This window comes from Schistocerca gregaria, chromosome 3 (genome assembly GCF_023897955.1).
Source record: "Schistocerca gregaria isolate iqSchGreg1 chromosome 3, iqSchGreg1.2, whole genome shotgun sequence".
Lineage (NCBI taxonomy): Eukaryota > Metazoa > Arthropoda > Insecta > Orthoptera > Acrididae > Schistocerca > Schistocerca gregaria.
Window position 1 is genome coordinate 849354716 of NC_064922.1, and position 26436 is coordinate 849381151.

General features: G+C 38.7%; 1 protein-coding gene and 1 long non-coding RNA gene across 3 annotated transcripts in view; one reads left to right on the plus strand and one right to left on the minus strand.

Moving 5' to 3' along the window:
* LOC126354777 (aprataxin) overlaps positions 1-26436 on the minus strand; it is an 86659-nt gene that overhangs the window by 36574 nt on the left and 23649 nt on the right. The gene's annotated exons all lie outside the window — the stretch shown is intronic.
* On the plus strand, positions 9477-10264 carry LOC126354778 (uncharacterized). Its single transcript, XR_007565382.1, has 3 exons — positions 9477-9599; positions 9758-9868; positions 10047-10264. It is a non-coding gene; the product is annotated as an uncharacterized LOC126354778 (long non-coding RNA).

Sequence of the window (26436 nt, forward strand, 5' to 3'; positions counted from 1 at the left end):
CCTGACAACCATGCCTCCATCCTTGCTACCCTCCCTGTTTTCCTTTCCCTGTTGCTTCATAATCTGGTTTGTGAGTAACTAAATCCACTTTCCCTTCTTCCCTTTCTTTCCCCTCTCTCCTCCCTGATGAAGGAACATTTATTACGAAAACTAGGAACTTAAATTTTCGGTTGTTTTTTGTGTTTCTATCGGCTGTACTGAGTTGAGGTAAGTACTGGCCAGCCCCTCTATTTCTTTGTTAGTTCTTATTCATTCTTCGTTACTAGGTGGACATTCTGTCAGTAAAAGGGAGACTCAAACAAATGTTACATATAATTACAGACTATGTACAAAAGCTAATAGAGTGTTTTTTTAAACTCCATTAAGGAACAAGAGTGGTGCAATGTTTATAGTACCAATAACATAGATGACAAATATAATACTATTAATACATTTCTCATGCTCTTTGAAAGTTCCTGTCCATCAGAATGTTCTAAGCCAAGTATTAGCAGCAAAAGGCAGTGTGGGTGGCTGACAAGTGGGATAAAGACGTCATGTAGAACAAAGTGGGAATTATATCAAACTGATAGAAGTAGTCACAATCACAGTACAGTAGCCCATTACAGACAGTATTTTAAGATGCTTAAAAATGTTATTAGGAAAGCAAAGAGTGTGTGGTAGGCAAACAGAATAGCTAATTCAAAGGATAAAATTAAAGCCATATGTTCAGTTGAAAGGGAAGTGTCCGCTAAACAGCACAAGGCTGACAATCTAAAGTCATTTCGTAATAAAAATGTTTCTGTTACTGACAAGCCAGGTATATGTAAATATTTAACAATCATTTTCTGGGCATTGCTGGTGAATTAAATAAAAACTGTTCCTACAGGGAATCGTACAACGCTCTTGGAAAATGCCTTTCAGAGATTGATGTCTGAAATACTACTCTGTGATCCTGACATGAGGGAGACTGAGTTAATAATTAAATCACTGAAGACTAAGGACTCTCATGTTGGAGTGCCTATCAAAATACTGAAGTACTGTGCTGCAATTGTTAGCCCTGTACTTAGCCATATTTGTATTTTTTCCTTTAAGAATGATCAGTTTCCTGAATAATTAAATTACAAGTAAAGCTGCTTTATGAAAAGGGAGGAAGGGATAACGTAGACAATTTTAGACCTATTTCTGTGCCATCAGTTGTGTTGAATCATATTATTTGTGTGTTCTTTCCTTTTTATGCATGTAAACTCAATGGGTTATAGACCCTGACAAAGATAAATTAATGAGCTGTTTTGTGGCAAAGGTAATGTTTTGATGCTCCTGTATGAAACAAAAGAAGACATAAGCTCTTCATTTTATTAATTCCCCTGTCTTCAACTGTTTGTTTCAGAAAGTGGTAGGCTATATGCTTGGATCTGTCGTACCAGCATTGTTAAAAAATTTATATCTCTATCATACATTAAAAATGTTATAAAAATTATTACAAAGATAAAATTAATTTGCAAATTTGGGAAGGCCATCCTTGTCTCTTCATCATTTCACTCACTGCTGAGACCCTGCATCAGGAGAATAGAATTTAAAGCAGCTGTCAATCGAGGACTGTACAACTGGCAGTATAGCAATCTAGCAAAAAGTTTGTCAATATTTCATTGTCTTAGATACACAGAAAAGATTATATATTATCTTTCTTATCTGTTATTCCTGTTACTCATTTATTTCCACTCTGGTAGTCTGAATATATGGATTTTGCTAATAATTATGACAATGCTGATCATTCACACATCCAATCAACCACATAAACAAACAGCGATTGGCATTCACTCATTCGAGTTTATTCAGCTCTGCTCAAGACCAGTCCCCTTTTTTCTCTGGAAAAGTTTTCTATTTCTTGATGTGACAGGGATTCCCCTGGCCAAGACATCATGTACTCTGTGCACATATTCAAAAATCAACTTAGAAAGTGTTCAATAATGTTTACTGAATATTAGATGGGTAGATCACATAACTAATGAGGAGGTATTGAATAGAATTGGGGAGAAGAGAAATTTGTGGCACAACTTGACTAGAAGAAGGGATCGGTTAGTAGGACATATTCTGAGGCATCAAGGGATCACCAATTTAGTATTGGAGGGCAGCGTGGAGGGTAAAACTCGTAGAGGGAGACCAAGAGATGACTACACTAAGCAGATTCAGAAGTATGTAGGTTGCAGTAGGTACTGGGAGATGATGAAGCTTGCACAGGATAGAGTAACATGGAGAGCTGCATCAAACCAGTCTCTGGGCTGAAGACCACAACAACAACAACAACGTTTAAAAACCAACTGGGATGTTATGAAATCATACAAATATTAGATAGTACAATGTGTACTGAATGCTAGGGACTTTGTAAAACAAGGTTTTTTTTGTCAAGAATATGAATTTGGTGCCCCCTGAAGTTACTGCCTGGGGCAGATACTCCAGTTTACGCCTGCACCTCTGCCTCTCCCCCCCCCCCCCTCCCCCCCTTTCCCAGATCTGGGCTTGCACAATGCTAGCCTTGTCAATCTCTATTTAACACTAACCTGGCTAAAGGTCCATAGTTGAGAAATACTTTGCTCCTCCCAAACAGTTTAGGGTGCCATCAATGTGCAGCAGTGGGTAGACATCTATTTTCATGATTTTGTTCAGTCTTCAGTATTCTGTACAGAGCCTAATACACCTCTCTCACAAGGGGCATAGGAGAGCACCACAGACTGAGTTTCACTGATGTCACCTATAACACCTATATCAATTAGAAGTAGGTTATACTATGTAACTGTGTATCTGTGATTATGAAGTGTTTGTTCTTCGTTACTTAAAGTCATTGATTTGCGACAGGAAATTTAAAGTTTTTAATATATGTATAGAAAAAAACTAAATAATGTTTAAAATAATGAAATTTTATAATATATTTACATTTATAAAGAAAATATTGTGTACTGGAAGGTGGTTCATGCTTAGGACACTTGTATTGCATAACGTAAAAGATGTAGAGAAGTCTCTCCGCAATGGAAGTGGCTTGGAGCGATATAAAAGGTGCTTTTGGCAGTCGAATTGGGCGGTTCCTTGGTGAGAACGGTACGCAATCAGTGTCTAGCCGTTGCACGGTACACATCAAAGGTGCCAAACGAGGCAACTGGAAGCCGTTTTGAAGGAATATTGCCTCGGATGTGGAATTGGCTGTTGCATGGTAATCTCAGAAATAACGAATAGCTCTAACACATTAAAAATCCGTGGCCAAGAAGAAATTGTAAAGAGCATTCAAACATCAAGAGCCGTGAGTACAGTTAGCCACCATATCACTTGCTACCACTACTTCGCCACTGCTCCATCAGCTTCATACATACAGATATGTATCGGAGCATGGACCAGTTAATTTGTGTGAGAGTTTTCAATAATAATCTAAGTTCTATAAACCTGTGTTTAGAACCATAACTTTTATCCTATTCATAAGCCTATACAGGATCCCCTCCTAAGTGTTCAGAAAACCGAGTATCCTGTTTCTAATGAATTAGTGATTTACTTCTGTGTATTAAATGTGCTAGAATTCAGTGCCAGACTGTGTAAATGTTACTGTCTAGAATACCTGCTTCACAGATGCTGAAAAATGCACACAAGTTAAACTTATCTGAAGCATAATTTAGCCTTGATTGCTATCATGAATGATTTTTTTTTTTTAGGTAAATCGAGCTCGGTGTTGAGTAATTTGCTTTGAAGGATGAAAACAAACTATTCCAAGTGGGGTTAAGAATTAAACTTAGTTGAAATGAATCTTACTACTGAAATAATCATAGAGTTTGACTAGTGATACAGTATCAGTTTATGGGTCCCCCACCCTATTATTCTCATATTAGAAAGATAATTGGAATATTATCGCTACTAAAGTAATCTGATGCATTTATATAAATGGAAGTATAAACAGTGTAATTGTAGTATTATTTAATCTTATTTGTGGTACTAATATGTCAGTTAAATCAAAAACCTTTCCATGTCCAACTTTAGATCAGTGCTTCCTACAGTAACATCTCAGTACCGAGCCACATAATGATCGTGATTGCAGCTGTTATTACTATTATGAGTGGGGTACAATTTTACTTTCTATGATTATTGGTTTGTGCATTAATGGTAACTACTGCTACCCACAACTTAGATTGCACTGTATTCGTGTGTATCCAGTGTGCTATTCAAAGGGAGTCATAATAAAGGTCACTACAGCAACCAATATTCAATTTTCTTGAACATAATATTTCATATTAATGCTCCTAATATGAACTTTACTACTTTCATTATCCCAAAAGTAAAAGCCTGTTTAGTTTTTCTATCAATGACAATATATTCAAAATTACTGTCCGATACCTTCATCCATTAGACACATGCATGGTCAAAACGCTAAATCCTCCCAGAGGGTAACATTATCTCGTGTCACGGCACGCTAGTGTTATATGTGGCTTTTACCACGACACGACTTGATGTTAGGTTGTTATGGAAGAGTGACTTATAACGAAGCTAGTGGTATATACCTGGTATCATCTTCACCACTTCCTCCACAATTATCCATTGTTCAGCTAGCTACACTCTATACGAGCACTGGCTGATTGGCGGATGATGCCCAGTATTGATATGATGTTTTACTATGTTCCACTAGGTCTGTCTTATCTCCACTCTGGATTTTAAAGCATTTACAATTGGTGCAGAACAGCCAACACTCACAGATATTGTTTCTTTGTCACGTCAGATACCACTGGCAGTTCCATAGTAGATATTTTCCTCTGCATTATCCATAGTGGTAGCAGAGCAAGATTCTTTTGTCGATGGCACTGGGCTGCCCTTCCTAAACTGGTTCAGATGTTACTAGGCATATACCAACAGGGATGAGTTGCGGCTGCTCATGACAATTAGTGATCCACAATTCTCCTTGACCACCTACAATGCTTACGATTGTTGCTGGCATATAGATTCCTTTTGTGAGACTGAGTAGCTTTTTGCAATCTGTGTTCTGTCATTGACAGCTATTCTTGTAATACATGTTCCTGTTAGCTGAACTATTTGCCATTTGCAACCCTCAGCACAGCCACTTCTGCATAACGGAACATAGTCTTCTTTAGCTGATTACGGTAAGCATTTAACACTATAGAAAATGAAACTTTTCAGTCGACTAGTACTGGGACACATTGACTGTCAGCAATGACGTCAATTTGATTTCCTGAAAATGTGGTGACTGTCGTCCATGTAGGCTTTTCATCTGTGGCAGCCTCACCTCCATAAATGGTCACCTTACTCAAGTTTTCCTGAATTCAACGACTAGGCAAGCGGTTGGTACCTCTGTTTGACAATGAGGAATGGCTCTGACTGTGTTGAGGAGTAACCTTATCCAGGGTAAGGCAATGGGCATCACACAAGTTGACCACAATCATCTGCTGTTGACTGGCGTGAACAGATCTGTAGGGATGGTTCGTATCTGGCAGGTTACTAGTTGTCAAAAACTTGTCTTCTTTCTCTGCAGCTGCATGCAATGTATCCAGGGCACCCACAGTGGAAACATACTGGCGTGGTGTCCTCTTGTCAGCTGTTTTCTGGTGTAGTATAGTTGACAGACAATTTGGTTGTACCTGTGTTGGTTAGGTGCTGGGTTGTCCCTTGATGGCTGTGGCATGAGCCCAAGACCATTCTTCCTGGTGTGTTTAACTGTCAGTGAGAATTGTGGCTAAAGACTGATACACTTCTTCAACATTCTCTGTTATCTGCTGATTTATAGGGTCAACATTTGTGGTTGCTAATTCTTGCCTACTCAACCCCTCAGTTCTGGCTGCTATAAAATGCTGAATCTCTTCTCTCACAACATGGTTTATGAGGAAGACCAAGTCATAGTGGTTTTCTACAACTGCCACAGGTACCACAGTTGGGAATTGGTCATACCTCTTTAGTCCATATATTTTCTGCTCCATCTACTCAATGCGCTGGCACACTTGAAGAATTTTGTTGTTGTGACATCCTTTAGCAAATGGGTCTGGTACAAATCTTTTTTGACTCCTTTCATCAAACGTCAGATTTTGTCAGCTTACATCATATTTGGATTCACAACATGTCATTAGGCTAAAACATTCTGCACATAGGACTCTGGTATTTTCCATGATGTTGGACCCTGTTCAATAAATATTCCACTAAGTGAATTTGCTGTCGATTGTCGCCAAATATTTTCTTGAATTCGACCTGGAATCTATCCCTGCTATTGCAGTTTCTCTTCATTGTAAAAGTACACATTGCCACACATCAAGTTAGCCCACCTTTTGTGTATGGCAACTCTGTCGAATATTTTCAGCCTTTTGTCACGTTCTGACCAGCATCTCCACGAACACTGATGGATATCTGCTGTTTTGGAATCCATTAGTCTCCTGAATATGCATAATGTGAGAATGATTTACTGTCTGTATTACAGTTCCTGACCATGAAGCAACAGCTTTTACATTGCCTAAATGCAGCCACAATCATGATGATGATGATTTGAAGCACCAGTGTACAGTCAGAACAGAACTGGACTGAATTCCTGCACAGAGTGTACTGCTATTTATACCAACATAAAATATTCTAGAATATACAAACACAATAACTATACAGAACCTTCCAGAAATGATAGGAGCTAAATAACAAACAGTTCCTTGTGGTCAGGTCTGAACTGGCAATGCGTAGCACCCCAGCTAGAAACATTAACCACTACGCTACACTGCATGCAGCTAAGCTTGTGGCTATATAGTGTGGATATTGTTTGTTAGTATTTTAACTTTCTGAACATAGATTTTCAGTGTGTCTGCGGAGGATTTATGTTGTTATTTGGATTGAGTTCTTCTGTAATGAAAAGGTTTGCTTTAGGTGGCAAGTGATGGTAGCCCAAAACAATATTCCATAAGTTGCACGAGGCTAGAAACAGCCAAGTATGCCAACCTGGAACTTTCTGAGGTAAAAATGTTTGAGATATTTTTTAAAACAGAGCACGCTGAATTGAGTTTCTGTACAAGTTTTATCAGTGGGTCATTAAAATTTAAGTTTTCGTCAACAAGTATTCTCAGAAACTTTGTAGGTGTTGTATTTACTTTATATTGTCAAATATAATGTTATATAACATTTTTGCATTAAGCCACAGGTGGACATATATCTGTCAATAGCTGGGCCAGAAATTCCTGTTCATTATGTAGATAGAGCAAGAAGTAAAGGAAGTGCAACTGAAATTCAGGAAGAAGAAATAGAAGCTTGACATCTGCCGAAGACATTGTAATTCTGTCAGAGATAGCAGAGGACTTTTGTATCATTTAAACGGAATTGATAATGTCTTGAAATGAAGTTTTAGGATGAACATCAATAAAATCAAAACGAAGCTGACAGCGGGAAGCTGAATTAAGTCAGATTATGCTGGGAGATTAAGATTAGGAAACTAGACACTAACAATGGTAGGCATGTGTTGCTATCTGGGCAACAAAATGAGAGCTTATGATGGAAGCAAAAAGGATATAAATTACGAACTGGCAAATGGCCCGCGCATTAGGGGGTACCGCGCCCGTACGTTAAAAAAAAAAAATTGTCAAGTTCGATATGAATGGTATTTACCTACTGTCCAATGAAATGACGGTAGTTTCTAAATCTACAATCACTACGTTTACATGCGACAAATCTTCCAAAAGACAAAAACAGAATTTCTGAAACCGTTTTTTGCTGTCGTGTTTACAAGTGAAGGTCTGAAGTAGATTTGCTATACTCTGTTCTTCATAAGAATAAACCAGACTGAAACATTACGCCATGTTTTCTTCCGTGTTTGTTTGAATCTCATTAGATTTCGTTTCACATGAAGAGCAAGTCAAGCTGTGACCAGTACAGTCAAGTATGTTTTATGCTGTGTTACACGCACATAGACTGACAATGAGAGATAACGCGGAACAACAGCCTTACTGGCACGTTAAACTTTGACAGCATAGAGAGCCTGTCCGTATACAGGCTCTCTAGGACAGCACTGGCCAGCCAGCTGGTCCAACTAACCTGAAATGATGTGAGCAGTTACAGTTCAGACATAAAACGAGACGGGCAAAGAACCAATATAGTTTCGAATGTCAATTATTTTATTAATGAGAACAAAATAACATTAGGCAAAACTCGGGGCTTCCTTGCTTGGTCGGCAGACTCAGTGAGGTGCACAACCGAAGGACCCTTCCTACCAAACACGTTTCCTCTGCGCGTACTTCTTTCCCATACTGTGGGGAGCAGAACACAATCTGCAGGGGTTGTAAGAACAACACACAACAATTTGCTTCCCGCGGCGCTCACAGCACAGAAACTTCTTCAGAAACTCACAACAGCCGAATAAGCGTAGCGGCAGAGATGCGCACACCTCGCTAGCTCAGGCCGCTCTCCACCGTATTCTTTCGTTCATTTGTATCTAACATAGCCCCTTGGAAAACTTCAAAACCTATTATCTGTGCAAATTTATGGAAAACGTTAAGGACAACCTATTTCTCCGCATTTTATAACCGTGTTCCACATGTGTGTTTCACCACGGATGGGGAAGCAGCCTCAGCCATTTTCAGACTGCATATTAACAGCCTGACAACAGTGCAGAGGCTGTGACTACACACTTTTTTTTAAAAAAATTAAAAGTACATTAGCTAAAGCATGATTAAGAAAAACGCTGAAGGCTGTTAATACATTTGAATACCTTCGAATTTTATTTAACGTAACTTAGTAATAATATATCTAACACACAAGCAGGACCTACTTCCAAGAGCTTAACACCAGTGTACTTCTGCTACAGCTTCTGACAAGTCATCGTGTTTGTGTTTGTTTACGTCAGATTTATTCTTATGACGGAGTATAGCACTGTTGAATATGGCGCCTGGAAAACAGGTGGTACTCTCTATGATTTAGTCAGAACAATTGCAATTTCTCTTCAATTAATTGAGGTGTAAACCGCTTCAGTCTACTATTTGTACTTATCCTTCACTGTACAAAAAGCCACTCCGTCCACATTAGTCGAAAATATTTTAAAATAAGACAATATCTGAGAACCGAAGCACTTTTCAAAACCGGTTGCGTTTACATGGTAAATAAAATCGATTGCGGAACTGATGAACCAGAAATGGATTTCCAAAACCAATTTTGAAGTGTTTGCATGAACACCCAGAAGTGGCACTGAGAAATCGATTTACGAAATCCGGATTTGGGAGTCCCATGTAAATGAGTGATTGAGTAGCAACAAATTCATCCATTTCTAAAAGTGAGCACTGACCACACCATACATTGTGTGTCGCAAACTGACAACACCGCAAAACTGATAGGGGAATTCCCTAACATTTACGAAGCTTGTCGCAATAACTTGATCGATTGGAGTAGGGTAGTGATGGGCTAAACAGCGATTTTCTGATATCAGTGATTTCTGTGAATGCTACTTTTCAGTATCTGCTATTCGTAACTGTGATTTGTCGCAGTTAAGGAACGTAGGTCGCGTATCCCTCCGCCACTGCTATTTCTGCTACTTCCGCGATTTCTGTGACTTCTGCGACTTACCACCGTATGAAAAAGTTACATCTGCTCACACAGAAAATATCTCAACAAATCTGTCATTGGTAAGAAAGTTTTACGTTTGTTCTTCCGTTGGCTTTAATTATGTATTAAAGAAACAACTGTGAAAATATTAATAGTGTAATTAATATGTAAGTAGCCATACAGTAGCGTAATAGTTCGTGTTTAGAAAATGAATTCTAACATATTGTTATGTTCACAGGTACCCGAACTACATTTCAGTCACTCAGTAAATTGATAATTCAAAATATCTTTGTCAACAGATCTGGAGAAATTGCCACTGCGTCTTTAAACCGTTTTCGTCAGACGAGAGGTTAGTTTCTAAGTGTTTCGGTGGACTTAATTACTTCAGTGAGATCGTTGTTGCAAATATGAAATATACCCCATTGAGTGGCTTTCATTACAGCAAATATTAGCAATCTACTCTGTCAATTATATTGCATGTAATTAGTGACAGCAAAAATTGTTTAATAATCCTTGTGATTTTGCAGACACAGTTCTGACTCTTGATTACTGGTTGCTGTACGTATCTATCCACATTAAGGCTATTGAGAGAGACTCGTGAAGATTCAAGACAGCTCTTAGAGGATTTGCAGTTTAAAAGTGACATAATTGTGAAATAAATGTGCAGAGATGAGTGATTAAACTGTGTTTTATTGAAGTTGTTATGCGATTTTAAAGGAATAATAAATATTAAATACAGTGATTGAATAATGAAAATCTCATTTTTCACATGTTTAAGCCGCCCTATACCCGTAATTTTCCGCCACATATTTACTGGTAAATACAGATCTTACAGTTAAATCAGGAATAGATTAGGTGCAGTACTTGAAAGTAACACAGGAAAAGCTTACTCATGTAGGTGGTTGAAGTGTCGGCAAAAAATTCGTGTGTGTGAAGTTGCAATGTGGAACACCAGGGGGCAAAACTTTTATCCCGAGTCTTGAACTGTGCCGGAATAAAAGTGAGGCATTCATATGACTCAATAATGCTGTTTTCATTTCACTACACTTATACAGATGTCTGATTTCTGCTGTGTTAACATTGCAAAGTCCTGTAGACATGTGAAGTATTAACCAAAATTGTCATATTGGAAGCAGAATCACATTTGTTACGTTAATTGATATTTTCAGGAGAAAAAGGCAATGCAGCTTCTTATTAATATAATACATTCAGAGTCACAGCTGTGTTTGACCAATCATAACTGATGCTGAATGTGCATGTCGTCATATAATGTGAAGAGCTTATTTCAATAGTGGTACAAGTCCATTACCTCCACTTTTCTGTCTATAATGCTTCTGAAATTAATGATCCAAACAAACATTAATAAAGTTTCATTTCTAGCAGAAGCCATATACTTGAATATCTCAACTGTAGATTTTTCAGCGCTCATTTAACTTTAGGACTCCGTATCTCAAAATGAACAAAAATGGACTTGTACCACTAATGAAATAAGTCCTTCATACGCACACAGCACACCGATCTCGAGAGGCACAAGGCTCTTATAAAGAAGTACGTACGTCGTTCAACAGATGGCACTAGGAAAAGAATGTTAACTGCGCTTTTTAGTTGCTACTTGTGACTTAGTTGCGATTTGTCACGGAAATCGCAGTTTGATTCGGTAGCGTATAGCATAGTATGAGCTTTGCTCAACAGATGACACTGCAACCTGCGCTTTTTAGTTGCTACTTGCGACTCTTAGTTGCGACTTGTCACAGAAGTCGCAGAAAGCAGTATGGAATTCGGCCAACAGATGGCTCGCGGCGTTTATTGTGAAATGCTACTTGCGACTGCTAACTGTGACTGAAATCGCAATTAGATTTTGTAAAGTTGTTACTGTGATATCTGACTTCTCAATCACTGTGATTTCTAACAGATAAGCAATTTCCTGCCCACCACTAGAGTAGGGTGTCGATCACCAATAAGAAGGTAGTTAACGGATAACATATTTATTTCTGTAAGTCTACTGTTACAGTCGTTCATTCCTTCTATAATGTATTTACATTACTTACAGGTACTTTTGATACAAGCCAACTACAGTAAAGATTGCTATCTTGCTGAAACTTAACTGTTGTAGGACGAGTAGTTTCGCGGTTTGTGCTCTTCTTTTATCCCGATCACTCTACTAAGAGGATTCAGCGTCACTGTTTACCAACATTAGAAGGCATTAAGGTATGAAATATAATTTTATCTACTGAGTGCGAAATTTGGCGGCAGGAAAACGAGAAACACTGAATAATAAGGCATTCTTATTTGTTATATTTATACGCGTCACCAGTTGAAGGAAAACAAATAGCTTCTACATGTGCAACGTTTATAACAATGTAGATATCTGTTAGCCGTATTTGGTCGGATAGTACTCGTGAAATATTAATATTATTCATGTGCTTCGGAATGCAGTAGTCTAAGATTTATTTGCCACTGTGATACCAGGGTAAAGAGGGGGGGGGGGGGTGGAATTCCTGAAATCATCTATACAGCGGTGTAGAATTGGTTACGGCCTTACAGGTTGCACATCGAGCAGGCATCCATCGTACCCTGGTGAACCCTCTATTGGAAAATGGTGGCGAAAATAATTTCTCGTGAGACACTAAACCGTTAAAAAAATAACTCAATATCGCCGTAAGAACGCCTCATTTCAATCGTTGTATTAACTTTACTATTTTGTACAAATTTAATGAAGTGACTGTACAAAAAAATTTGATTGTTATAACGTTTATATGTTCTACTGAGGGGAAAAAAAACATTGCGCCCAAGTCCATATTTTCAGATATTTAAGGAAAAGCCAACGTGCTGACCCAGCTACGATAATATACGTAACAGATTTCACGACTGCGCAAGCGAAATACGAAGTATGAACCACCATTTCAGTGGCTCTCCTGCACTCGAAGCTGGGCAACATTTTAAAATTCAGTTCTTTATTTTCATAAATAGTAATGTGTTGTCTGCATTAGCGAAACACATGGAAGTGTACAATAAAGTGACAAGTGTCTTTGGAATATTTCTGAAATTTAATACTTGAACCGCAGAAAAGATCTTGAAAAGAACTCTGGTTATCGAGACGATTTGCAAGAAATACTGGGAGACGAACTGGTGCAATTTTCTCAGCTGTTCAAAGCATGGTGGCTGTCGCTACTGATAGCAGAAAATTATGAGCCGCTGGAACTGCGTTTTATAAACTATTTAAGGAAAATTCATTAGAGTTGTGTCTTTCCCAAATGTAGAAATAGTGTTACGCATTTACTTTTCTTTTGCAATGGGTACTTTCATTTTTAGTGAACACAGAATGTGGCCTAATTTGCTTAGAAACGCTGATTTCACTTGTTTTATCTCTAAATTTCCCCAAATTAAATCGAGAAAAGTTTCTTTGTAAAGCGCTGTTTTATTGTATATCCTAAACTTAGAGGCCTAAAGCAAACTGAGGCTTTTCCAAGGCATTTGCTACTTTGATGACTTTCCCTATACTCTTTGACATAGTTGGAGGAGTGGAAATTTGCCGATAATGGGTATGACAGTGTCCTCGCTCCCGTTTTTGGAAACAGGAATTGCTTTCATGAATACTTAAAGAGGTCCAACTTTAAGTTCCTCAAGTTGGTTATCATATTGTAAAGAGACAACAACTTTTAGTGAAAATATTTATTATGTAATCAGGAAATCATCAATGACGTTGAAATTACAAGATTTGTAACTGCAACAATATTCAGTTATAATAATCGTAGAGAAGACATATTGTACACTGTAGTTTTCATACTGGTAGCTTTGGATCCTGACAATCAGGTAGACGCAGTGTTTCTTGATTTCTGAAAAGCATTTGACTATGTTTACTGTCAAAAGTACAATCGCATGGGATATCTAGTGAAATTTATGACTGGATTGGGACTTGTTGGTAGGAAGAACATCGCATGTTATCTAGGATGGGGAGTCATCGTCGGATGTAGAACTCACTTCAGGGGTGCCCCAGGGAAGTGTGTTGAGACCCTTGCTGTTCACGTTATATATTAAGGACCTTGCAGACAATATTAATAGTAAAATCAGGCTTTTGGCAGATGATGCAGATATCTGTAATGAAGTATTATCTGAGATAAGGTGGATAAATATGCAGTCAAATCTTGATAAGATTTCAACGTGGTGCAGATATGGGTAAGTTGCCCTAAATGTTCAGAAATGTAGAATTTTGCACTCAAAACGAAAAAATGTAGTATGCTATCATTACAATAACAATGAGTCGCTGTTGCAATCGGCCAACTCATACAAATTATCTGAGCATAATACTTTGTGGGGCTATGAAATGGAATGATCACAAAGGCTCAGTCATGGGTAAACAGGTGGTAGAATACTGAGGAAGTACACTCAGTCAACGAAAGAGATTGCTTACAAATCACTCATGTGACCGATTCTAGAATATTGCTCACATGTGTGGGACCTGTACCAAATAGGGCTAACAAAGGACATTAAACGTATATGGAGAAGGGCAGCACAAATGGTCACATGTTTGTTTAACCTGTGGGAGAGTGTCACAGAGATACTGAAGGAACTGAACTGGAAGACTCTTGAACATATACGTAAACTATCCCAAGAAAGCCTATTAACAAAGTTTCAAGAACCAGCGTTAAAAGATGCCCAGGTGCTTGATTATCTTCAGCTTCATCGAGTGTAGGAGAGCCACTGAAATGGTGATTCATACTTTGTATTACGCTTGTGCTGTCATGAAATCTGTTATTCATATTATTCAGAGCTTGGTCAGCACGCTGGCTTTTTCTTAAATATCTGAGATGTACTGCAAGCCCCCTGTGTATCGCTCACATAGGGATCTTGAGGATAAGATTAGAATAATTACAACACACACAGAACATTCTATCAATCAGTTTTCTCACTTTCCATACACGAATGGAACAGGAAGAAGCCCGAATCACTGGTACAAAGGGACGTACCTTCTGCCATGCACCTCATGATGGTTTGCAGAGTACAGATGTAGACGTAGCAAGATATTGCAATTACGATTCATAGGACATGCAAATAAAAATACTAACTGCAGTTAAAAGGGTTTAGAAAAAGGATCACTTTGATGATTTGAGTAATGTCTTCACTCTCCTGGTGCAGTGATTCCTTGCAAGACACTATCAGATATCAGACTATATGGTCAACACTCAAACAACAAGACCATCAACATCATGGTAACAAACACTACAGTAGAACTGAAAAATCAGGTACTTTTTTAACATCTTGCCACAATACTGCACACTCAAACTGGCAGAAAGTATGCCAGCAACTGCAAGCAAGAAGAAATGGTTTCTGCTAATTGGATGTACTCGGGTACAGCAACCAAGCACCTGTGTGTCTGCAATAAAGGGAGGGCTGGACTAACAGATGCCAAAGAGATTTGGCTGACATCCTTCAGAAGACAATTTGTTGAGAGAAAGTGAAAAGTTAGCAAATGACTGATACAATTCACGAAAAGACAAAAAGGAAGATTGTGTTTTAAAGATCCGTCAACACTAAGGTCATTACCGACAGAGCACATAAAATTGGTTCAAGGATGAGGAAGAAAAAAAGCCAAGCACACACAAGGGAAGCAACCCAGAATCTGTCTGGAATGATTTAGGGAAATCAGGGAAAACCTAAATTTGACAATGGAACATCCAGGACGGAATGCAACAATATTATGAAAAGTATGGTTGCTACTATCCGTATAGCAGAGATGCTGAGTCGCGGATAGGCACAACAAAAAGACTGTCACGAAGTGAGCTTTCGGCCAACAAGTTCTTTGTCAACACACACACACACACACACGTGACTGCAGGATCTGACAGCTGAAGCCAGACATGTTGCCCAAAAGCTCATTTTGTGACACTTTTTGTTGTACCTATCTGCAATTCAGCATCTCTGCTCCATGGTGCATAGCAGCTATCCTTTTCATAAAACCTAAATCTGGATGGCCAGATGCAGATTTGAACCGCCATCCTCTCAAAATACAGTGCGCTAACCACTGTGCCATCCCGCTTGCTACATGCAAAACAAGAAAGAGGTGAAATCCATGGACATCTGTTTAGAATGAATGAAACCCAGTCAACAAATTGGGATGTTTATGTGCAAAACTTTAATAAGCCACAGCTGCAAAATACTAATTCTAATTCTTTACAGACAAATGAAAAAACTAGTAGAAGCCGACCTCGGGGAAGATCAGTTTGGATTCTGTAGAAATATTGGAACATGTGAGGCAATACTGACCTTACGACTTATCTTAAGATTAAGGAAAGGCAAACCTGCGTTTCTAGCATTTGTAGACTTAGAGAAAGCTTTTGACACTGTTGACTGGAATACTCTCTTTCAAATTCTAAAGGTAGCAGGGGTAAAATACAGGGAGCAAAAGGCTATTTACAATTTGTACAGAAACCAGATGGCAGTTATAAGAGTCGAGGGACATGAAAGGGAAGCAGTGGTTGGGAAGGGAATAAGACAGGGTTGCAGCCTCTCCCCGATGTTATTCAATCTGTATATTGAACAAGCAGTAAAGGAAACAAAAGAAAAATTCGGAGTAGGTATTAAAATCCATGGAGAAGAAATAAAAACTTTGAGGTTCACCGATGACATTGTAATTCTGTCAGAGACAGCAAAGGACTTGGAAGAGCAGTTGAACGGAATGGACAGTGTCTTGAAAGGAGGATATAAGATGAACATCAACAAAAGCAAAACGAGGATAATGGAATGTAGTCGAATTAAGTCGGGTGATGCAGACGGAATTAGATTAGGAAATGAGACTTAAAGTAGTAAAGGAGTTTCGCTATTTGGGGAGCAAAATAACTGATGATGGTCGAAGTAGAGAGGATATAAAATGTAGACTGGCAATGGCAAGGAAAGCATTTCTGAAGAAGAGAAATTTGTTAACATTGAGTATAGATTTAAGTGTCAGGAAGACATTTCTGAAAGTATTTGTATGGAGTGTAGCCACGTATGGAAGTGTAACATGGACGATAAATAGTTTGGACAAGAAGAGAATAGAAGCTTTCGAAATGTGGTGCTACAGAAGAATGCTGAAGATTAGATGGGTAGATCACATAACTAATGAGGAAGTATTGAATAGGATTGGGGAGAAGAGAAGTTTTTGGCACAACTTGACCAGAAGAAGGGATCGGTTGGTAGGACATGTTCTGAGGCATCAAGGGATCACCAATTTAGCATTGTAGGGCAGCGTGGAGGGTAAAAACCTTAGAGGGAGACCAAGAGATGAATACACTAAGCAGATTCAGAAGGATGTAGGTTGCAGTAGGTACTGGGAGATGAAGAAGCTTGCACAGGATAGAGTAGCATGGAGAGCTGCATCAAACCAGTCTCAGGACTGAAGGCAACAACATCAACAACAACAACAACAACAACAACAACAACATGTGCAAAACAGCTGATTCAGTGTTTCCGGTAAATATTCCAAACAGCTAATGAATTAGCCACTGGACAGTGGGCTGATTTCAGAAAAAACCTGAAGCCCACAAAGTTTTCGAGTTGTTCAACAACTAGACTCCCGTGATGAACAAAGTCAGGACAGCTGCTGGACAGAAGTACAAAATCAAGGAATCAGAGGAAGGGTACAACAGAAATGACTCACAGCCAATTGATAAGCACTGTAATGCCTCAAAATGTGTGGTGCTAAAGTGCTATTTATATGTTGATATTGAACATACATCAGGAAGTTGAACATGGGATTCTCAGTTCCATCAGTTACTCAGAATGTTGATACAAACAAGCCGTTATAGTAAATGTGAACCCAAAATACACTAAGCAAAACTTATTATCATAATAATTATGGGGTCCAAGTTTTCAAAGTTTTGAGCTGTTTGTTCTTTTCAATGTTTTGGGGTCACTCACAGGAAACACAATTACCATCTTAAAATTGGAATTATTACGTACAATTCAACTAAATGTTTTCCTCTTCTTATCAGCACACAAGATAAAATGAGTTACTGTGAAAAGAAGAAAATTGTTATGTAAGTGTAAAGTCTGGAAAATCAAACTCTGGGTGAGAAGACAGATCAAAATTTATCCCCCCCCCTCTCTCTCTCTCTCACTCACACACACACACACACACACACACACACACACACACACACACACACACACACACAGAGAGAGAGAGAGAGAGAGAGAGAGAGAGAGAGAGAGAGAGAGAGAGAGAGAGAGAGAGGTGGCTTTCAAATATAAAAGTAAACCTATGATTTTATGTGCATATTCAAATTCAGTTATGACCTATTCCTAAAAACAGTGACCAGGGCTGCATTGTTCATTTGCAGAAAAAGTTGGCAGGAAATTAGAAATGTGTGCTCCATTTGTATTCATTAAAGATCTTTTTCTGTTAATCACTTTACCAAGAAGAGCTTTTGAGGGTGTGGAATAAGACAGATAGGAAAAAAAAGAAAAAAAAAACAACAGCTACTGCAGGCTACTTCTGTAAAGTATACCGGAATGAATTTTCAGACTGTAGCACAGTGTGCACTGATTTGACACATCCTGGCAGATTAAAACTCTGTGCCAGACCAGGTTTACTAAGATAAGCATAAACTTCCAGGATGTGCATCATCCAACCCACCACGAAACGAGAAAATCTAAGTTTTAAAGATACTTCTAAAAACCAACATTCAAAAGGCTATACTTTCTGCGAAAATTCCTGCAGCAAGTGAAATAGTTACTACAAAGTAGTTAGACTGTGTCATTGTGTCACTTGAGTCAAGGTGTACAGGAAACTGTAATATACCTTTCAAAGCAGTTTTCATTTATCCTAAAATTGTGAAAAATACATGTGATGCTATTTTGGTCAAAACTACGAACTAACTGTCAGTGTTTTATGACAGAGTGTTGAAGAGGAAAGTAGAAGCTGGTATGCTTTAATGAGATAATAACAGCTCTGATTTAGAAGTGTTTTCTGCAAACACATTTCCCATCAATTAAATGGGCTCTGCTGAAGTATATAATTCCACCAAAAATGTGTGCTGTCGATAAATCAATTAGCACCTTCAGGCAATTGAAGACATGGCTCAGGAAAGTCTGAAGTATATGCCTGTTACATTTTTTTTTTATTTTCACAGAGACAAGTAAGACAAACGAATTTGTAAGTCATAGCGGCAGATAATCATATGAGCGCACATGGTTTGAGGCAAACTTGGAATTTTCTTCTGAATATAGTGCTCAGTTTCCCAGAGTTCCGAGCCTTTTTTTTCCTCATAGTTATTTCTTTAGTGGTCCATCCACTTATTGTTTTCAGCGATTCCAAGTATACAAATTTGTCAGCTGTTTCCATAATTTTGACATTAATCCTAACTATTTTCCTACTAACAAACAGATGATGGACAAAAAATGAGAACACCAAAAATACAATACATTGCTGTGCCTAATATGGTGTAGGAAACCTGTTGACATTCAAGACAGCTTCCAGTCATCTCCAAATGGATATGGGTCCCATGTGTTTTTCAATGGAATCCCATACCATTCTTCTTGAAAAATAATGGCTTGTTAAGATAACGAGAGCAGAGGTGGATAGCAATTGTGCACCCTTCTCTCCAAATTAGACAGAGCTGGTGACTGTGGTCCCATGGAAGATGCGCCAATCCCTCCTCGTGCTCACAAAACCAGTCCTGAATGATGTGAGCTGTGTGAACAGGGGCCCTGGCATTTTAGATCACATCACTGAGGAACAAACATTGTACCAGGGGATGATCGTAATCAGCCAAAATGGTCACATAATCCTTGGCAATAACGTGACCTTCCAGAAGAACCCTGAGGCCTATGGAATTCCACAATATGGGCATACTGATCATCACCAAATCCCTTCCACATTTCACTCTTAAGACAAACTCAGCCAGAAGTTGGAAACACTGTGAAACAAGACTCATCCAACCAAAAAACTTCCTTCTGGTGCTCCATAGTCCAGGTTTGATGGCTTTGACACGACATTTTCCTGTTACAGGCATTTGCATCACTGATGAGTGGTTTTGGAATTCCAGTGTGGCCTGCTTATGGAGTCCCATTGTTATTGTTTCGGTTCTGACAGATTTCACAAGAATGACATTCAGTTCTGCAGTGACTTTTGAAGCTCTTGCTGCCTTATGTTTCGTCACAATCGTTTTTAATGACAGTGTACAACACACACTTTCGTCTACACTATGACCGAGTGGATGATATTTTTCTGCTTTCCCTGTGTGCGACATAAATCTTTGATATTGTGCATTTTGAAACACCAAACACATTGTCTGCCTTGGTTACGGAAGCACCCACACCACATGAGCACCAACAATCTGCCTGTGTTCAAATTCGATCAGCTCTGACGTAATGCACTCAAGGCTACACAGAGCACTGGTACTGACCATGCAATGCATTGAGGACAATGCACTGATGCCGTTCATGATCAACCCATAGGCTTGACTAGCATCTGCATTCCTCTTCAAGCAACCATCTCTTGCAGTGTTTCCATTTTTTTGTCCAACACCTGTACTGATTATACATTATTTTGATCTTACTGTTATTAATCTTCAAATCTGCCACTATCCTACATTATTTTGATCTTACTGTTATTAATCTTCAAATCTGTCACTATCCATGCTCTTGTGTGTTTCTTCATCCTTTGCTGAAGTTGTTCATGATCCAAAGCAGATATCTGCAAATCAATAGTGGTTTAGGTAAGAGGTGTTTGGGATTATTCTGTCTTAATCGTAAATAATTATTGGTTTGAAGACCTCTGCCAAGGCCGCAAAAAATGGTTTTAGTGAAATGGAAGCTGTAGCATGATTTTGTATTTATTCTTTAACAAACTCATACAAGTAGATTATATTCTTTGGTTCTCAAGTGCTGACAATACAGACTCTATAGGCTAACACTTTCTCATTGTCTATAACCCCCCCCCCCCCCCCCCCACACACACACACACAAACTAGAAACTAACAATCTTTGCTGTTTCTATATAACATTGCCCACAACCAGCAGTAATATATTCACTACACACAGATCTAAAAGCCTGAGGTTTTTTTTTTCCCCCTAAACAACAAGTAAAGATGTTCGTGCAAATTTCGTCTTGTATACCGCTGGCAAAAGACTAATGAATCCAAAGTTCTTTACATCTTCTCTGCTTTCTTTCTTGTTGATTACAACAAATACAGCTATGTTCCAACGAAGTGTATCTCTGTTGTGCTCTTACAAAAGCATTATGAGAATAACAGTGCAAATTTCACTTTCATAATCTTTTAGCTCCGTGCTTTTAGAATTTCTACTGTTATCTGATTATTACGAAGGTTACTTCCTGTTTCCATGCACCTAATAGCTTCCACTACTTCTGTTAGCAGTTCCACAATGCACTTATTCTCACAGTCTATTTCTATCTACTATCTTAACAATGGAAGTCCACTATGGAACAATAACAATAGGGAAAGGACAGACCAGTACTCACCTGACAGACAAGGCACTGACGTAGACTGACACAATGGAAAGATTGCTAAACTTTTAGATTCCAGACCAAAAAAAGCCCCCTTCAGGAGGAGGAGGAGGAGGAGGAGGAGGAGGAGGAGGAGGAGGGTGGTGAGTAGCAATCTATCATTTTCGTATTGTTGTTCTAGTTACTACATGTAATTCATGGGTTCAGAATTTTTTTCTGCCCAAAAGTCTGGAATTTAGTCCACCCAGCTCAGAGAGACCTGATTCGAAGTTGCTAAATAAAGTAAGCTGTAACACTGATGCGTGAGCTACCGAAATGACATCTGTCAAACACTTAACATCTGGCTGAATCCTACAAGACTTATTTTTTATGAAATGCTATACCTTCAGTATGTATTTGTAGCATTGCTGTCCTATCTAATGTTAGTATCTCCAAAACCTGTGTTAATTCTGATACAACCAGAAAACAGTTCAAGGCAAAATTTCTTTGATACCAAAACCCCTATCTGCTTACTCTACTGGACAGAACTCAGATGATTTATTCTAACAAATAAAATGGTCACTAGCATTTTTTGATACTGTGTAGTTATACAGGGTGTTCCACAATTTATGTTACATACTTCTAGAGGTTGTGGAGGGGACTTAGTAGATAAAAGTTTTACATAGGAACCCATGTCCGGAAACGTCATCCAACAATGCTACAAAGCATCAGAGTTACAGGCACCAATGCCTGTTAATGTATGTATATACAGCATGGTTCCATGATGATGGTACAAACTTTCAAGAAAGATGGAGAAGATTAAATGCAACGATTTGAGGTAAAGGTCCCTGTACCAGAAACAAACAAGTTTAAAGTTATAGGCAAAAAGCATTCTGATACCTCTGACAGTGGAATACATGTATTAGTACTGTCGTTGCTAAGGGTTGGCAACTTTTAGAGGTGGCAGTGTAAACCAAAACAAGATAAAATTTCTAGTGAACTTGGACTCAGATATGCATACCTTTTAAGAGGTATGAGCACTTGTTCAATACAGGAGAAGTGCTTCTTACTAGCGAAGATGAACAAGAGCTCGTAGCCCCTCAGGTATACATTTTACAGCCCATGTTACTAGACTTTTTTCTTGTATTGATCCATACTACAAATTCTGAAAGTTTCCTACATTACAATTTAGCAAAAACAGTACTCCACTGTCAGAGGTATCAGAAATGTTTTCGCTTATAACTTTCAACTTGTTTGTTTCTGCTACAGGAACCCTTACCTCAAATGATACATTTATCTTCTTCATCACCCTTGAATGTTTGTAATGTCATCACAAAGTCACCCTGTATATTCATACATTAACAGGCACCAGTGCCTATAATTTTGACACTCTGTGTCATCATTGGATGGTGTGTTCGGACATGAGTTCCTATATAAAACTTGATGTTTTAAGTCCACGGTAAAACCTCTAGAAGTTTGTAACATGAATTGTGAAACACCCACCCTGTATTTTTTTTCACCAAAACAACACATCCATACAAAACTAACTTTATGGAATAGTGATTTTATAGAGCTAACAAGAAATTGTGGCGTACACATACAATGAATATGCGGATGTGTGTGCTGTTTGAACGATGTTTCACCTGAAAGTTCATGCCTCCCTACACAGAAAGTAGCACCACAGAGGCAAGTGATTATACATCATCTCTTTCTGAATGAGATATCAGGACACAATTTGTTACCTATCCTTTCAGCTTCAAATCCACCAGTGCCTCTCACCTGCTTTCCAAACTTCCCAGAAGCTCTCCAGTATATCTTGTGTGTGTAACACACTCATGGAAGGAAGAATATCTTGGAGATATGGCCTATTCAGAGTTGTTTCCAAATGACATTCGCCCTAATGCTGAGTGTGTGCTATTTTGGAACTACCTAACAGTATAAAACAGTGAAGGATAAGGAGGAAAATGAACTAAATATGAAGGATATTGAAAGGGTGCATAGGAAGGAGACGAAGTAATAGTGTAAAATACACTGAAATAACAAGAAAGGAATAAGGAAACAAGTTAGAGTATGAAGAGCTGGTACAGAAAGGAATACTTAGTGGAGAGAGAGGGGGGGGGGGGGAGAGAGAGAGAGAGAGAGAGAGAGAGAGAGAGAGAGAGAGAGAGAGAGAGACTGACTACAGAATTAGGTTGAACATAAGAATATAATTCTGCTCAACACGGCTAACAAGAGTCTAATTAGAAACTACATGAGGAGACAACAACAAACACTGAATTTTTTGGAGCAGGTAATATTGTTTTATACTTTAGCCCATTTACTAGGAAAGTTTGGCTTTCAGATCAAGGATTTAATCATTTCCAAAATTGTTAAGTCTGTAAGCTGTTCACATGCCACCCCGCTTAAAGTATATTGTGCATAGCAAAACAGTGCTATTCAAAACTGGCACCAAGGCAAATGTGGTGCTTCACAGGCCATAGATGATAGGGTTGAATTATGGTTCCAGAGATGTGTATGGACAAACAGACAAGCAACTGTTTAGCAGCTAGCCATCCAGATGAGCCGAGATGCTAACCCAACAATATCTCCTCAACAACTGATCAGCGAATGCTGCTGGGTATGGGCCTCCACTAGCAGGTGCCTGGTTCATGCAACAGTGCTGACAGCTTTTTATCGGCTATCAAGATGGGGACCTGCATGCCAGTACCACAATTGGATGTCCACCGAGTGTCATGATGTGGCCTTTTTAGGTGAATCAAGTTTTACTCTCCATTGGACAGGTGACCATTGGTCTGTACAGTATGAAACATTGGAAACAAATAAGGGCAGGAACATTATGGTCTGCGGAATGTTTTCGCGGCTTTCCCTGGGTGATATTCATTATGAAAGGCAGCAGATCAACACAAGTATGCCTTTATGGTATCGGCACATGGCTCCACATCTCCTCCATACCTTCCAGAACGTCATTGACCTCTTCTTGCATATCTTGCAGCAGTACACACTGCCAAAAGTGGTTATTCTTGCTTTTAACAGGTGGTCATATGTGACTGGACAGTGTAATTTGTATGCATGCATTACTGAATTCTAGTGGAGAAAAAATAATCACAGCAGTTTAGAATGCAAGAAAAGTTGAAGACTGGGCGAGAAAATTCAAATTCTTTGTTGTGACACCACCTGGCTCCAGCTAACGTCGTTTCAATGGAGCTGTTACTTTGTTGGAACAGTCACATGTATGAGCTACTGAGATGGAATGTGTTCAAAAATGTGTTACCCCGGTGGCAGTTAGTCAAGTTTAGCTTTTTCAAAAAAACTTTGAGAAATGTGGAATGGCATGAAAAAACAAGTTATGAAGACTGACAGTTATGTGAGGCTTTTAGTGCTCTCAAAATTAATGGGTTACTTAACTTCTTTAAAAAAAACTAATAAAAGGAGGGCACCTGAAAAATGATTACTGTGCAGTCTCTGAACTGTGCATCATGTTTCTGGGGACAACTGTGGGCTTCAAGTGACACTGTCTGGAGTTTTGCATCATGCAAACTCAATGGCCAAAGGAATATTCAGTGAAAATGTCCCTCTAGTCCAATCAACAAAGGAAAATTGAGGAGGAATATCGTCTCAAATTTTTGTACAGTGCTAAGAGGGGTTGTCGTGACCAACATACCACCAGTTGGGTGTGAGCATGGGGTCAGCGGAGTTTAAAAAATAACTTTTCTGTGGTTTTCTTGAGTAACTCTAAAAATGCAACCTCTGGCAAAAAATTTCACAATACAAAATTAAATTACATCACATTCCCTATAAAAAAGGACGCGTTCATTTTTTCTCTATGACTAACAGTTTCCATGTTGCAGGGGAAGGGACAATCACAGTTTATTAAAAATATTGTTTTAATTGCATAAAATTAACATTCATTTTAAATTAATTGGGTTAAGTACAAATATTAAATGTGTGTACTGCCTCTAAGTGCATCAGAGCCTTCTAAGGCATAAATTGTGTTTTGGGGAGGTATCATGGTGGTGACAAATAGGCTGGAATGTAAAAGGATGAGAGAAGGTAGATCACCAGATTGTAGTCTTGTATGTCCTTTTAACAAAATCTTCGAAACATGACAGTGCACAGATATGACAGGGGGCTGTCTATTTTCCACACTGTGCAGAATTGCTACACAGAATGCTGGTATTCTTTACCATCAATACTAATGCAAGAAATGGTTATGGACAGAATCTTTGTAAATCTCTCTACACATTTCCACACTGCTAGAGGGTACATTCATTCTTTGTCATCATGTACGACAGCTTCCTGCCCAGTTCTGTTATGTGAGTAGACAAAATAACTTCACTGAGCTCATGTTTTATATAATAGTCCAGTTATTTTCAGTTTGTTATACAAGTGCTTATTTGCCATTGTTACACGAGTTTTTCTGTAAAATATGTTCCTATAAACAGTGGCTGAGAAGTGTATAATTTTTGTGTGTGATGCTGTCAGCAACCTTTGCAGTATTGGTTGGAAATGGATTGAATGGGCAAATGCGGCACCCTGCTGCTGTCTACTGTCGACAACATATTGTAAAGCCGTGTAATAGTGTCATAGTCACTTGGCAATAAATTTATGAATGGTCACAAAGTAGCTGTGCTTCTCCCACTATTAATTGTGTTACTGGTAGACTGCATAAATATCTTCCATTCATGAATTGCTAACACCTCTGATGGAATAGGACTAATCATGTTCAAATCAATAACTATAATCTGCTGTAATGCATTTCAACTTATGTCGAAATACCTAAATTTCCAGAACACTTAGGTGACCTATTTCTATTGCAGAGAGAAATTTAAGCATCTGGGCCTCCTGAGATTTGAGGAGAGTTGAGGCTGGTATGATGCATTTGAAACCCCTCATACTGTGATATGTATTCCAGCCAGTAATAGGGGAGACAATGAAATCAAAATTGTCAAATACATATTGACAGCATGTTATGCTTGGGACACGCTCTTTAGTGTGGTATACAGTTGATAGCTCCAGTTGTTTTAACTTTTTTTACATTATAGCTCACTTAACAATGGCAAATAAGTGTTCATTTAATATACTAAAAATAACTCCAATGTATAAACATGCACTCAGTGAAGTTATTTTGTATATTCACACAAGAGAACTAGAGAGGAAGTGCTGGCAAAGTGTAGTTTGCAAAATGAAAAGCAAGCACTCATGGTGGGGGATGTTGCCTTTCCCAGAACACTGCAGCTACCATATGGGATGACGTGTGTTTCTTGCATTAGCAGTATCAGTACCTCTCTCCTGTATGCCACGTTTGTGGCATACAGATATGAGTTACTGAAGCAGTTTGTGGAAAATAGCCCCCTTGCCCCGCCCCCCCCCCCCCCCCCCCCAGCTTCCCCCTAGTGATATCTGTACACTGCATGGTGTTGTGGAGGGTCGGTTTAGCTTATGAAAGAACCTGTAGTTGTTTGTCGTGACATGGTGGGGTAGACAGAGTGGAG